Raw genomic sequence first — 15,118 nt, forward strand, 5'->3', positions numbered from 1 at the left:
CAGTAGTACAGATAACAATAAATAATAAAACAAAAAATAGACGCTGCAATACCAAAAACAAGCAGGGTAAATTAAGTCCAAACTCTAAATCTCTTTGGTTGCAGGCACTTAAAGGAGACTTGTAAAATATTTTGTTAATGGAGAAGCAGATTCTGCTAGCAGCTAAATCAGTGTAAATCCACTGACTTCAGTAAAATTACTAGGGATTTACACTGTGACAGAGCAGAGGCTTACCCATAGTCCTTTGCTGTGTGATTAGAATACTTCAGCTCACGTATCTCCACAACTTCAAAGTGTAGGCCAAAATTCTGCTATACAAAATGCTGTATTCTGTACTCCTTACTTGTGAGACTCCCATTGGTGGCAACTGGAAGAACTGGCTCATGTAGAAAGTGTGGAATAGTAAATTCCAGATTCTTTGTGTTCTGAGTGACTTTTCAGAGAGCTATAATAAAGAGTAAGATGCACAAGGCCCAGTGATGCTTTTGGTGGTGAGAGCTATACTGAGCTATACTGAGATGGCAGCCTGAGTTTGTTACAAGAACTATGCTTCTAGCATGGTATGACTCATGGAAATAGTTGCGCTACACAAAGGAGGGCGCACATGCTCTACTGACAGTTATATATGTGCTGACTCCCTAAATGACTAGTTACATCACCAAGCCATCTTAGAACAGTGGTGTCCTAGCTGGTTCGAAAGCCAGTCTCCTTCCCTAGCAGGCTTGGAGTGTTAGGTTTGAATTCTGTACCACTGCTGCTGCATGGGGAGGTGGTCTCTCCCTGTGCCTGCTTCTCCAAGCAGGGCACTCATGAGCTACAAGGCAAAGTTCAGTGAATTAATATTATTCTTGACCTAAAACTCTGGACACCCATTTAACATGGGAGCTTAAACATGAACTTAATCAAATTAACAATGTTTATCCTAAATTCTTAGAATTTGATTCATTAAGTACCTAAAAAAGTATATTATCGCCTGCTAAATGTGCTCATATAGCTATTTCCCAGAATTTTGTGCAATATAATTTAATTTGCTTATGGTAAATGTTACATTAAACATATTAGAATATACATGTTTTCTTTGAATATAGACTCAACAAAGAATTAGAAAAGAGACTAATATTGTAACTATAATAAAGTAGTCACAGTTTCTAATATATACCAACATATTACAATTTATCTTCTCCCCTTCTGAACCTGATCTCTCACTATTATAATCATCTAGGATTACCATTAAACATGTACATGTTTTTAAAGGAGGCTAATCTTACTTCAGTTTGAACTAGATAGGGTCAGACATTAAAGTCTTCATGAATAAATAGTCCATTTCCTATTAGGTCTCAGGCAAGCTACCTGTCCTTACTGACTCTGATTTTGCAGCTGTCATCTTTCCCAGCATTTGGCCAATGAAGGAATCGTTTGTTCTACTGATAAGTGGCACATTGTTCACTGCTCAGGTGCCCAGAACAAAAAGTATAAGGCAATACAATGAGCTTCTCTCCAGTCTGGTTTAAAAAAAAAAAACAACTTGATTTACTTGAGATTTTTCACTCAATGAAACTTTCCTTGTTCATTCTAAAGAAAATGCTAGTTTGTCTATATTTGAGATCTCGCTATACATTACAACAGATTTCAAAAATATCAAGGAGGTATTTTTATATGCTTGCATATGAGCAATCTTTTTACAAATATAATTATTACAGTAAATCGACCATTTTCTATACCTTTGTGTGAGTTATTTTCATGATCTGTTTATTTCACTGGCTTTTACCACTTGATTTACAGAAAGTTTGCATTTTTTTTCAATCTACTCTTTCATATTTTGGTCACTAGCCTGACAAACTGTTGCTGTCTTCTTAGTGCATAGCATGCTGTTTCTATCTTATTTTCAAAGAGATAGTCATTTGTCATTATTTTAGCTTAGCATATATGCTCTTTAAAAATTCAAAGCCATGTGAGGAGGGATCCTCTCACCTGGCCCAGTCCCTGAACACTGCTATGGCATTGTGAAAGGATCAGGAAAGCCCCATAGCTGACAGCAGAAGAAGTTCCCTGGTGCAGGTACTTCCATAAGACTACTTTACTGGCCTGAAACAGGATCCCTCATAAACCCTGCCAGACAGTGCATGCCAGGGATGGGAGAGACATGTAGAAGGGTTACAGGGGATGGCACCACAGCACATAGTACTGCAGAGATTCAGGATGAAGTAACCATCATGAGCAGTCAGAGACAGGCTGCCTACATTTTGCCAAGGACTGTACCAGACACAGAACAACCCAGAAACTGAAGGACGTGAAGGCTTAAAGTACCCAAGACTTCAACACTCATTAAAAGTAACTAATGACACTGCCCCGGTACCAAGATAGTAAGTAGAGTGAAGCGAATAATGTTCAGTCAATACTTTATCTGACAAATTTAGCTTTTTTCTGATTCTTGAGATAGCAACTTTCACAAATTTGTTATTCAAAATTATTAGATGAATTTTGTTGTTAATGGATTGATCACCAAGGGTCCAACTTCCTGTTGCCCTGCGTCTTGTGTAGTCATTTACACTAGGGCAAAGTGGGCATAAAGCACGACCAAATCAGTTTTTACACATACTTTGCACTACAGTAAATGACTATTCAAGGTGCAGGGCAATGGGAAATCAAGCCCCGAGTATACAAGAAATATTCAATATTTAAATTATGTTAGTTGGGATGGGTCACATAAGTTATATGGAACAGCTGGCAAACACTCGTACGTGTGTATTTAAAATTTGGTTTCCATGAATTCAGCTTTGAAATTGCTTTCTGTGAGTATTTATGTCAGTGAAACTCAATCATCCAGCAACTTTCCCAAATTTCTAGTGTGAGCGAATAAATATATTGGCCCCAGTTCTTGGGTCTGCTCTGCTGGTGCAAAGTAGCTAGAAACCCAGCCGATACTGTGCAGCTCCTCAAGCCTAGTACTGTAGACTGCCCTCTTTGGCTCATTCCTCTAATAGATATTAATTATATAATATATATAATATATAGTAATATATATTATATTAATAATATTAGCCTTTAGATTCCCCCAGCTAGTGTTCACTCCTACCTATGATGTCACTGGGAGATCCTCTGCACAGTCCCCCAGTTGTCCTGTTATAACCATTGCCTTATGTGTACTGCTTGCAGGTTTCTCACCCTGAATCCTAGTGATGATGCCAGCCTCTGTGAGCTACAAGGTGCTTTGATGCTTGGTTCTCAGCATCTCACTAAGCCGTCTTGTCCCAGCTCCCAAACAGCTCATTACTGGATTGCCTTCCTTCTGACCTCTGACTCTCAGAGTCACTCCTGATGAAGGGGAAAATTGTGATTCTGTTGCTCAGAAGTTTTATTATACTGATAAAAGAATTTATTATTATTAATTTATTTATTTTTTACAAATAACTAACCTGTGTTATTCATTGTCCTAAGATATCATGGAGGGCAAGAGCTCAGCCACATTTAAGAAAAGATTGAAAGTTTATGTGGCTAACAAGAATATCTACAATTACATTAGACAGAAAAAGATAGAAGGGAAGTAAATTGGCATGCTTCAGGACAAAACCCAACTGCCAGCTAATGATGATTAGGAAGAAACTTCCAATAAGGGCAGGTTATTCCACAATTATCCACTACATGTCTCTTCTTCAGTCCCCCACAATGGATGGAAGAAGATGCTCCTGACAGAAGGAACAATGTCTTATAAGTAACTTATCTTTCTTTCCTGAGTTGGTGTACATGAGTGTTGTCTATGAGAGAGACTGGAGAGCCTCTCTGGTTTTGCAGGACACTCTTTTAGCAGAAGAAATTTCATCTTTGGTGACAAAGATCTGAATCAGAGAGACATTTGTAAAGAAAGGGGGGGAAATGGTCTTCCAGTAGTTAGCAGAGTAAAATTATATTACCTAGTATTACTTTGCAAACCAAATGGGTGGCACAGATTTTCAAAAGAATAATCCTTGTACTTGTAATTGTGGGTACTTCATTCTAAGCTGTAACTATTATTCCTCCAGCATACTGTAGGCCTGCAGTTATAATATGCGCTTTGACATTTTAACAGGATGGTGGGATCCAAGACACTGCACAAGGATGCAGGCATTCTCTATTCACTCACCCTGGTGTTAGCTGCTTGAACTTCATAAAAAAATACAGGATAACTAATGCTGAGTCATAATGACAGATGTATCCAGCAGATTATAGGAGAAGTTAGAATGACTCCTCCACACAGTGGAAACAACCCTAAGAATAACTCAGCTTGTGGAGAAAGCGGAGGCTGGAGCTGTTGCTGTTTGTGGATTTCTTACCAGTAAAGCCCAGACCCCAGGAAGTAGGTAAAGTTGGACCTTAACTTGACTGTATATACTTTACTGAAGTTCCACCTGCTCTAGACCACTCTCATAACCTAAGAAACTTCCGCCACTACAAAAATCAGGAAACATAGATCTTAGTAGGATCTCAGTATCCATCTAAATATCATGGCTCCATGGAATAAAAGTCCCACATTTATATATAAATAAATATAGAATAAGAGAAGGGCTGAATACACAATATTTGGATCTTGATTGAGATTTCTAGGCCAACCGCAGGTTTGATGTATTTGGATTTGGCAGTTGGGCACAGTTCTGATGAGACTATTGAGAAACTGTGTCAGCCAATTTCTGGCACTTATCTATGGGGTATTAACTAAAAAACACAGAACTGTCCTTTCCAAATAGGATTCTATCATTTTTGCAGTCTAGGAGAGCACTTTTAAGGGAAATAAAAATATGATTTTGTGATGGCTTCCATGTTGGCCAACAATGCTCAGTGTTCTTTGAGCTCAACCATTCCTAATCTGGTTAAACTGGAAATCTAGTTAATTTAATCCTTCAACTTTCATGAGCACTAACATCATTTTCCTGATGCAGGAGGGGTTTCAAAAACAAAAAAGACACTGAAATGCTTTTGAGTTTCAGACCACCTTGCAAGTTGCCTTGCTTTGTGAAGAGTAATATATGTAGATCTGTAGAAGATTTACAATTGTCAATAAAGGACTTTCAAGGTTAACAACTTTTTTTGTAACCCTATCAACTTGTAATTTGCCTCCATTTCAAATGCTGGCAGGTAAATTTTGTGCATCTGACAGTTTAAGCACTACCTAGGCTTTAACTTAAGCTGCTGTATTTTCTAAATGGCTAACCAGTCATTCTTTGATCTCAGTAAGGTTCTGTCAGGTAGAAGTCATGTTAAATCCCTGAATTTCTCTGAGCTCTGTTTAGCTTCTGAATAACATCACAGGTAACTGCGCACACCCATCTTCTAAATTTTATTGTTTTCAGAAAAATACCTAGAGAGTTAAAGGTCATCTGGGTGTGGACTAGTAGCAGCCAAATATATGATGCATTTCAACCTGTGTAATTTAACACTTGTCACAAAGGAAATGTTAACTCTTTTAGCAAAGTATAAAAATGTAAGTGAAAACACAGCCTTGGCTGGCAAATGCCCAAAGAAAGGGTGTCAGCATTTTACAATACAATGCAAAGTAAACTCCTTCCTTTATTTTCTTTTCAAAACTGAAGGTATACAAACTGTATCAGAGCATACTGTTAGAGATATTGGGGTCAGCAATTTAGAATACGACCACTGTTCCTTGATCACTAGATCTGCTGGGTGAAGTTACAAAGACAGCATGAAACAGTTAATGGTAAACTTTCAAATTATAGTAAGTAAACCTACTTTATTATTATAATTTGGGAAATATCCTCAAAAAAACTATACGGGTCTTTTTTTTTTAAATCCACTGCTCTGTAGACACTAGACTTTAGATGGTTCACCAAAAATCTCCAACTTCACTTGTGTTTAGTTTTGTGTTAGTACACTGTGACTCAAAAGAACTATTTTGTCATTTTGTGACTCAAAAGAACTATAGAGCCACACAGAATTTAGAGGATTTGCAGGAGGTACATGTGCGTTGTCAGTGTCACCCGAGAGTCTTTGAGATGGTTCTCTGGACTTGACAAGGGCTGATTGCCTTATGCCTCCAATTTCCTTTGTATAAACAGGCTACATTCATTTTTTAAATTCTTCATCTAGCTGCATGTGGTTCCTTCAGATGATGAATATGGCTTCAAATCTGCAATGCAACGCGCACACACAAGAGCTGATCAGGAGGATTCTATTTGGGCAAAGGAATCCACCCATTGGGGATCTAGTTTCAGGATTGGTGCCTGAATGCATTACTGATAACCTTGTACCGTTATCAGGTTGAAGTCTAGTTTTTTTTTTTATAAAAGCAATCATTTTTCTTCTTTGTAGCATTAGCTTCATATTCTCAGATCACCAGGATTTTTAGGTCTGATGGTAGAACAATAATTATTCAGCACCTTCTGTCCAAAGTCAAAGAGGCTAAATTCATGAATGTTTGTAGAACCTCTTTGAAGATGAAAAGTACTATACAAGTGCAAATGTTATTATTTTAGTATCTTTCTAAGATGACAGTAACCCTTGTGTTGAACCTAGCATATTATTTTTTTTCTTGAGACAAGGTAGATGAGGTAATATCTTTTATTAAACCAGTTTCTGTTGGTGTAAGAGAGAAGCTTATGCGCTTACACAGAGCTCTACTCTTTTGCATTTAAAATATTTGCTTTTGATGGGTGACCATCCTAATGTTTGATTTGAATAGACTCCTGTGACAATCCCGCAACAGGCTAGTTTCCTCCATGTCTGCCCACCTTTCGATAGGCTCATTCCAGGCTTGCTCCATACCCTGAGTTCTAGGATAATCAAGGGGAGATGATAGATACCATTATTACTGGGTCATCAAACCAAGTTTTAACTTCCATCCAACCCCAGATGATGATCACTTCTTACTTAAGGTAATTCCACATTGTGCACATCATATCGCACAGCATGAAGTTCTTTTTTTAAAACAGGAATGTAGAAATGGCCATATTAGATCAGACCACATGGACCCATCTCTCCATTATCCTCTCTCTCTGACAGTGGCCAGTACCAGCTGCTTCAGAAGGAGGTGTGAGAAAACCTGTAGTGTGCAGTTATGAAATAACCTGCATCAGAGAGAGTTTCTTTCAGTAGCTAAAGTCCATCTTATTCCCTGAAGGATGAAGATTTATATCCCTTCCAAAACTATTATTTATAAATTTAACAGGAAAATTACTGAAAATTAATGGAAATTTCAGCAAGCTTAGTCGAGTGTTGGAATGCACTGGTGGAACACAGTGGTGATATTGTTATGTGGGGTGAGGAGTGAAAATCACATGCAATCTATGCAGACTTGGTACCATAGTCTCTAATCTGAATTTTTTTAAATGTTGGGTTTTTTTTTTTTAAATGGATACTTAGATCGTGATGATTTTGTAATCCAAAGTGTATCCTATTTGTTTTTTATTTCAAACAGTATATTCTTTTAAAATATATTTTGGGTTTTATAAGCTATAGTAAAATACTCAGGTTATATCTATGGTTACATTTTATGGAATTATGTACCATATGCATATGTATCAGATTAGTTTGTGGGGAGACTTCTGGTTGACAAATGATTGAATACTTCATTTTAAGAAATTGTTACAATCAATATATCAATACTTTTTCAGCAATCCTAGGATTTGCATCCTTTGGAATCAATGATAATGACACTAAGAGCTCGGAAACAATATACATTTACTGTTGACCTTTGATCCCTAAGAGCACACTAAAAAACAGTCTCAGTTATGTGCAGATCACCTATCACTTCTGACCAGTTTGCAAATCTGTGGGAATTCATAGATTTGTAATAATTACTGCTATGATTATGCACCCAATCTAATCAATATTTTCACCTCTGCCTCTAGAATAATGAGCCTGTAAAGAATTACTTATTGACCAGTTTAGCAGAATAGCAAGACCCACAGTGAGCACTCCAATCAGTAATTCTGTGGAATTCATACATTAAAAAGAAATCAGAATTCATCTATAGTTGAATTTTCACACCAAGTTTATATCTAATAATGCAACTCATTTTTCCCTAACATCTTTCATACAAGAGTATTCCAAAACGTTTCACAGCCAATATTAGTATGCAAATACAGTTAAACAGGGTAGGTTATGATGTAGCATCTGTAAATAATCTACGATAGGGTGGAATGAATACAAAAATAGTACTTCCTGTGCTAAATTCAGAGCTGATGTCTATGAGCAGAACTCTTCTGAACATTGCAAATGTTCTCTGATGTGATGCTATGAAATATGGTGGAGATAGTAATGAAGTTGTGCCTGCTTATGTCAGCACTGAATATAGTCCTGTGTCTCTTAAAGCAATGAAAACCATGTGCAACATTAGCATTTCTGGGGCAAAAATTGTTGTTTCTTCCTTTATGGAGCAATGGCACTTGCTTCGTGGTTCAGGTTGCAACTGAGTTTCCCTTATAAATTTTATTTTGCCATCCCCAGCCAAAAAGCCACATACTTTTTTTTTTTTTTTTTTTTAATTCTGGACTCAGAAGTGGTAGGCTATATTCAGAGCTGAAGTCTAATTTTTCTACAAATATTGACAAGCAAACTTAACTGCATTCCCTTGATTTCTAAACATGCAGTTTGTTTGTTTGTTTTAAATTAACCTTGCTGAATGGTAATATAAACTCAACATCCTGACATGAGCTTGCAACCTCAACTTCACTTTAAAGATTTTTTGGAACAGGAATTCCCATGTACAATATGGAAATCTTGCCAAATTTTGGCCTTAACCTGCACTATTTGAAATTGATAGGCATCTTCGCAGAAAGTAAAAAAAGTTACTTATGCTCCAGACATTTATTGTGTTGATCTTTCATGTCCCCAGGATGCTTTAATAGAAAGACCACTGACAACTGTGGGTTTTTAAATGAATACATTACTTTACATGGTGAATCAGAGAGAGGATTTAAATTCATTTTTTATACATTGAAGTGATTGACACACAGCACAATATTTTACCCCGTGTGCTTCAATTATTTATTTATTGCATCTTAATACAGATTGAGAACATACAAGGGCAATGACCTACTGAGCACTCCTGGCTATACTTTCGATCCCCATTTGACTATCCTAGCCATAAAGTTTTAGGGCTGGAATGTGGGATCTGGGCTTTGCACACTTGGTGCACCTCAGGAGGGAGAATACAAAGATGGTTTTAGGCCATTGTTCATCTCTCCAGTCCCAGCGCTGCCAGCTGCCCATGGCCCCATAGGACTGTTTCAGCAGTCTGGGGAGTAAAGACATCCTGACTCACCCCCACTTTTCCAGGGCCATGCCCACCAACTCCAGAAGCAAGAGGAGTGGCCCACATAGCCACATCTACACCACCAGAGGTCTCTTTCGTGCCAAGGGAATCTTCCACTAGTCCTTTCAGTTGTTTTAAAGGCTGCTCTGTGTTGCTCCAGCAAGTGAACTCTGTGATACTGCTCTTAGCAGGACGCTGACTTTGCACTTGGACTAAAACATTCTTCTATAAGTTATTTGAAGAGTTTTGGTGTGGTTAGTCTCTATAGGTTTCATTTTCTAAGCCAGAGTGCATACACGTAGCTTGGACTAGAGCCTTGTAAAAACTTAGTTGTGTTAAAGCTATCCTGCAAATAAAAAAAACCAAACAAACAGAAACCCTATTTTCTCCTGCCATGTGTGTGGCTGGCCCCTGCTAAGCAATCTATAAAAAAATATTATTATTAAACTCTGGAATCGGCACCATGGACTAAAATGCTACTTTTAACTGAACTTTTCTGAACTCATTCCTTAACCCTGAGGAGTTTCCTTGATGTTGTGTTGCAAATAATAAATAAATAAACAATAATAATTAATTAATAACTAGTAAAAACACAATTAATAATAAGTAATAAAAACACCAGAGCAAGACCAGTGGGACAATATGGAACCTGAATTGTTTTATTTTTTTTAAAGTTACTTTGTAATTGGTTTGTATGCTAATTTCCCTAATAGCCTATGGTAGTTAGAAGGGTTATTCATTATTAATTGCAGCAATAAATGAATTATTTTAAAATGATTAGCTTTTTATAGAAGCTTCATTTTTTAATCAGTTTTCAACATTGTATGTTTCTTTAAAGTTTTTTTTCCCTGTTTTCATCTCTAAGGAGTCTTCTGGAAAGCCTTCATATGTCAGTCAGGTAAGTTTTCCCTTATACAATGGAGGGTTTTATTCACCATGGTGATGGATGGCTCAGGACTCCGAGGCCACTCCAACACAGGAACCATGTGTAGAATTAGTAAGCTCACAAAAGAAAAGCACATAACTTCACACATGCATACACACTTTTTTTTTCAATAATTTGAGTAGCTAGAGTGAGCTTTTGTTATTACAAATTTTGTTTTTACAAAAGTTACAAATTTACAAATGTTGTTATTACAAATGCTTTATAAAAGTACTCAGATGATGGAGAGGTGTGCTTTTTCACTTTTAAACAAATTTTCAGAGTGCACAAATGTAAGTCACAGGGCTAAATCCTCAGTTGGTGGCTAGCTCCAATGAAGTCACTAGAACTATGCTGTTTTTTACCAGCTGAGGCTGTGATCCATGATATTTACATTCCCTCTGTACTATCAACTGTAGAAGAAATTGCAGCTAGTATCACAGCTTCATGCTGTTTTAGAAGCTGAGAATCTGTTTCTGTCCCCTCAGTCATGATAAACTGGAGTTATTCATTTTCTCATGATATAGAAAAATACTATAAAAGATTGTTTTACATTTAAACATTTCTATATTTTGATTGATTTTGAAAAATACCAGGATCCTGCAGCTGCAAAGTGAATCATGTCTCTTACATATTTCATGTGAAAATCTATTGTTTTAATTAAAGTGGCCTCTTTCAGTATTAATCAAATACATCTCTCATAAGCTATTTCACTGATCCCACTTGACCCAAAATGTCCATAATCAAATCCATCATTGAGGCAGTCTTCAATAAACTCTCATCCTATTCACAGATAGACCCAAAATAAAGGACACAGAATTCACTACTGTGTATTATCAGTGTGACTGCAAGCTAATTACATCTTTCCATGTTTGTTAACTCTGTTGGGAAAATGTTAGAGAAGGGATTTAAAGCATCCTGTATTGCATTTAGTAATCTCAGAAAGATAGCTACTGAGCATTAAATAAATCACTCATGTACCATCCAGTATTATCACTGTACTTTTTACAATGAGACAATACATATACTCAGGAAATACTCTGAATATATTAAGTGCTATATTTCAGTGCTTCCCATTATCTATGTAGTTGAAAATGTCTCTCTCTCACACACACACACACACACACACACACCCACCTTCTCACTCCAGTACAATGTAGATGTATCTAGGGGTTTGTCTGTTTTTTAAAAAAAATCACTAACATAGGGCAAAATTGTGCTTTTTGATCCACATGGATTTTACTCCAATGTCTCTTCCCCCCTCTATATGCAAATATTTCATTTATGTAAATGGGGTTCAATGCATATTGGATTGGGGATAATATCCAAATCAAAATCTATGCAGATAGTAGGCCAATTCTTTTCTTTATGATGGATAGTGCTAATATTGCACCTGTTCACACAGAGGTGACATTCAAAAATACTACTGGCTTTTCAACATGAGCCCCACTTCTGCATCTGAAGGCAGAATTTGGTCCACAGCAAAAGTCAAATACATTTTCCATTTTTTTCTAAAGTTTACATTCCAAAATTATAACAGGTCATGTGTTTTAAGAAGGGTACATTAAATGCATATAAAATACTCTCCATTTGCAAACTGATTTTACAGTTTTATTTAGGATATTTTCCCCTTTTTTTCCTCAATTGTTTAGGTGGAAGAATACATTTGATGTATACTTCAGATCTCTTGGAATAAGCACTGTTTGTGCTGTCACGAAATGCTGTGCTATTCAAAACTGTTGCCATGGTTTGTGATGTGTCTTTTTGTGCACTAAGGGTCGAACAATTTCCTCAAGAACTCTTTTTATCTTTTCGTTGACAAACAGATTTAAAGTAAGAACTCACTCCCAAGAGATTGAAATGAATTGCACTGATTCAGTTAACGTAATTTTTTTTAAAAGAAAGCTATTCACTATTATTCCAAAAAAAAAAAAAAAGGTATCAAAGATAATTGTGCCCTTTGCACCCATTTGAAATCACTGACTTAAGAAGGAATTACACAGGTGTAAGTCAGGCCAGAATTCCACAGAGAGGCATTGCCAGATAACTGTTCTTAAATATCAAAATACTGCAGTTCTCCACATGGCCTCCAGGTGTAGCATTTTCACAGTCTGTCACTTTCGTAAACAATATCAGACTCTTTCACCACTGCTATCATAAACCTACAAAATTACATATTTGTAGGTTCAAGTTTTTTTTTCATGTTTCACACCCTGTGCAAACCTGATGACTTCAAAGAATTGTACAGGGCTTATGTCAACATAGAATTTGGCCCCTTGTCTATAAACAAACCATTAATTTCAGGGCAGTTACACTTGAGTTGAATTTAGCCAAAGCCTATTTGATTGGTATCTTTTATCAAAAGTAAAAAAAGTTTTATCATTCAAAGAAATTCCCTGCATCCACAGGATCTATAATACTTGCATAGACATAGTATTGTTTCTTGATTTAAAAAGCAAATAACTCAGTTGCTTTTCCAAGAATCTGTTTATTTATAGTTTGCAAATCTGTAGTACCTTCCATCTAAGAACTCAAAACTATTTACAGATTTTTTTTGTACTTAATCTTGCAACACTCCTAGGAGATAGGTAAGTATTATCATCATCCTCATTTTATAGATGTGGAAACTGAAGCACATAGGTTAAGGCCAACATTTTTTAAAGTGTCCACTAGTTTTACGTGCCTCAATTTTGGTGTGAACCAAAAATTTCAGCTGAACTAAAAAAAATTAATTTGCTCAGCTCTCCTATAGAGGGACTAGAGAATTCCATGCCCTAGTCCTTCTAGCTGTATGGCTTGCACCTTTCCATACACACATTGCACACCTATGCAAGGGCCAGTCATAATTTGGCCCAAAACATTTAACTATTGGACCTCTTAATTATAAAGGGGCGGTTTTGTGACTTCTCACTTGCAGCATTTGCTGTAGCAGAAACGATGTTATTCTTGAAGGTACAAACAGAGCTTTATGACTTTAAAGAATCTGCACAAATATAGGCCACATCTTTCTGGTATTTTTTTTTAAAAACGGGTCAAACTGAAAAAGCTAGATGAAGGGTAAATCACTCTGGTTCAAGCAAATATCAAATGATTGGAGGAGCTGTTATCATCTTATTATTAAAAATACTTCCTTTTTTGTACTATCTAGGAGAACTAGTCAATAAAGCTTCATTTATATGATCTACTTGTTCATTCTTTTCATGAGCATACTGAACTTACATACCTATTCAAGACAAGTGTGTGTCAATGATTAAAACAATTTACTGGGAAAATGACCTATAATACCTCAACTGTGTATAAAAAATTGTAACATGAGAGTAACACTGTAGAGCTGGTGGTCTTGATGAAGAAAAATATAACGCTGGAGAAGTTAGAGCCAGAGAAGGAGACAGGTATTGGCATCAATCATGGATCAGAGGGCCAGCTTCTGATAGCCTTACTCATGTCAAATAGCCATTGAAAAGAATGGGGCTACCTGCAAAGTAAGGTGTTGCCCAACACAAGTAGGCATTCCAGAATCTGGCCCCAGTAGTCTATTGAGCACTCAGCACTCAGCAGTCTATTGAGAATCATGTTTTAGTTTGACTGCTTTTTTTCCAACTACAAAACTTTATTCATTTTATTTCATTACAGATATTTCAGTTTTTCCACAGAGAGGAAAGTTTATTTCTACCAAAAAGATGTGTGCACATGTGCATGCATCCACACATGTGTGTGATAGCTTTTTTGGCAGGCAACTGTACAAGTAGATATTCCTAAAGGTAAATACATTTTTTTCTGCTACCTATAGTTGAAGGCAGAAAGAGGAGGAAATAACCGACAGGCCTATCTAGCTCTACCCTTTTCAGTTAGAAGAAACTTTTCATTTTTTGACTGATCACTTTTGTAACAATTTGCTTCCTCTCCCCCTCAGCCTGCTCTGCAGAGGGCTGCAAGTGAAAAGTTTCTTTTCTTTTAACTTGAAACATGGCCCTGTGCTGTGCAACAACTCTTGCGGGTAGAAAATAGAGCTGTCTGTGAAAAGAAAAGGGATATGTTTCAGGCCAGACAGTTTATCTGATTAAGGAAAGAGAAGGCTGCCTATATTCAGAGAGTAACTCCCCAGTACAGTAGGGTCCCCAAACAAGATCTGGGCAGCTCTGCAACTTGCCTTGCAACAGTTGAGACCTGAAGGGAATGTTTCAAGTCCCCTGATGCTATTATTGATTCATGATGGCAGTTATTTTGCACTTTGTTTGGCTCAGTTTCATACAATACACTATAAACAAAGAATTGGCTACTGCCAACTGGAGCTGGCAATAGCTGCATGAGATGCAATTGTGGCAACTCATCAAAGAGTGAAGCCAACTTTGTCGGCATTAAAAGAAGATCATGTGTGTTTTGGCAGACATAGGAGAACTATGGGAGAATAGCTACACAAATCTATGTCGGAAAGATATTGTACAATATGCATTGAAGCAGGCAAACTTCAAAATAAACACAGAGGACCAAATTCTGCTCAGTTATACCAGGTATCCCCATTGATTTAATTGGAGCTGCACAAGGTTAGGTGAGAGCAAAGTTTTTCCCAAGGGCTAAATTCATCCACTGATTTAAATGGCATTCCTCCAGAGCTGTATTTGGTCCATTGAGCCAAGTTCTGCTCTCAATTACAACCACACAATCCTACTGAAATCAATTGGATCACAAGGTGTAAATGAAGGTTGAATCTGACCCATTAGAGGCACAGAAGCCAATACTTCATTAATCACCAAGAATGCAACAGGGGAAAATACATAAATCCATTTAATTCCTTGGGTCTAGGAGTCAAATTTTTATGGCACAAAGCTCCTCAGCAGTAGTGGGTGAACTGATGTTAGGGATTACATCAGAAAGATTCAATATTTGCACACAAGTTCAAGGATGTTGTGTAATAAAGAAAACAAGGTTATGCTGCAGTGTGACAAGTTCAG

Source organism: Emydura macquarii, unplaced genomic scaffold (assembly GCF_026122565.2).
Source record: "Emydura macquarii macquarii isolate MOO-44397 ecotype Brisbane River unplaced genomic scaffold, CSIRO-AGI_Emac_v2 contig_3108, whole genome shotgun sequence".
NCBI classification, from domain to species: Eukaryota; Metazoa; Chordata; order Testudines; family Chelidae; genus Emydura; species Emydura macquarii.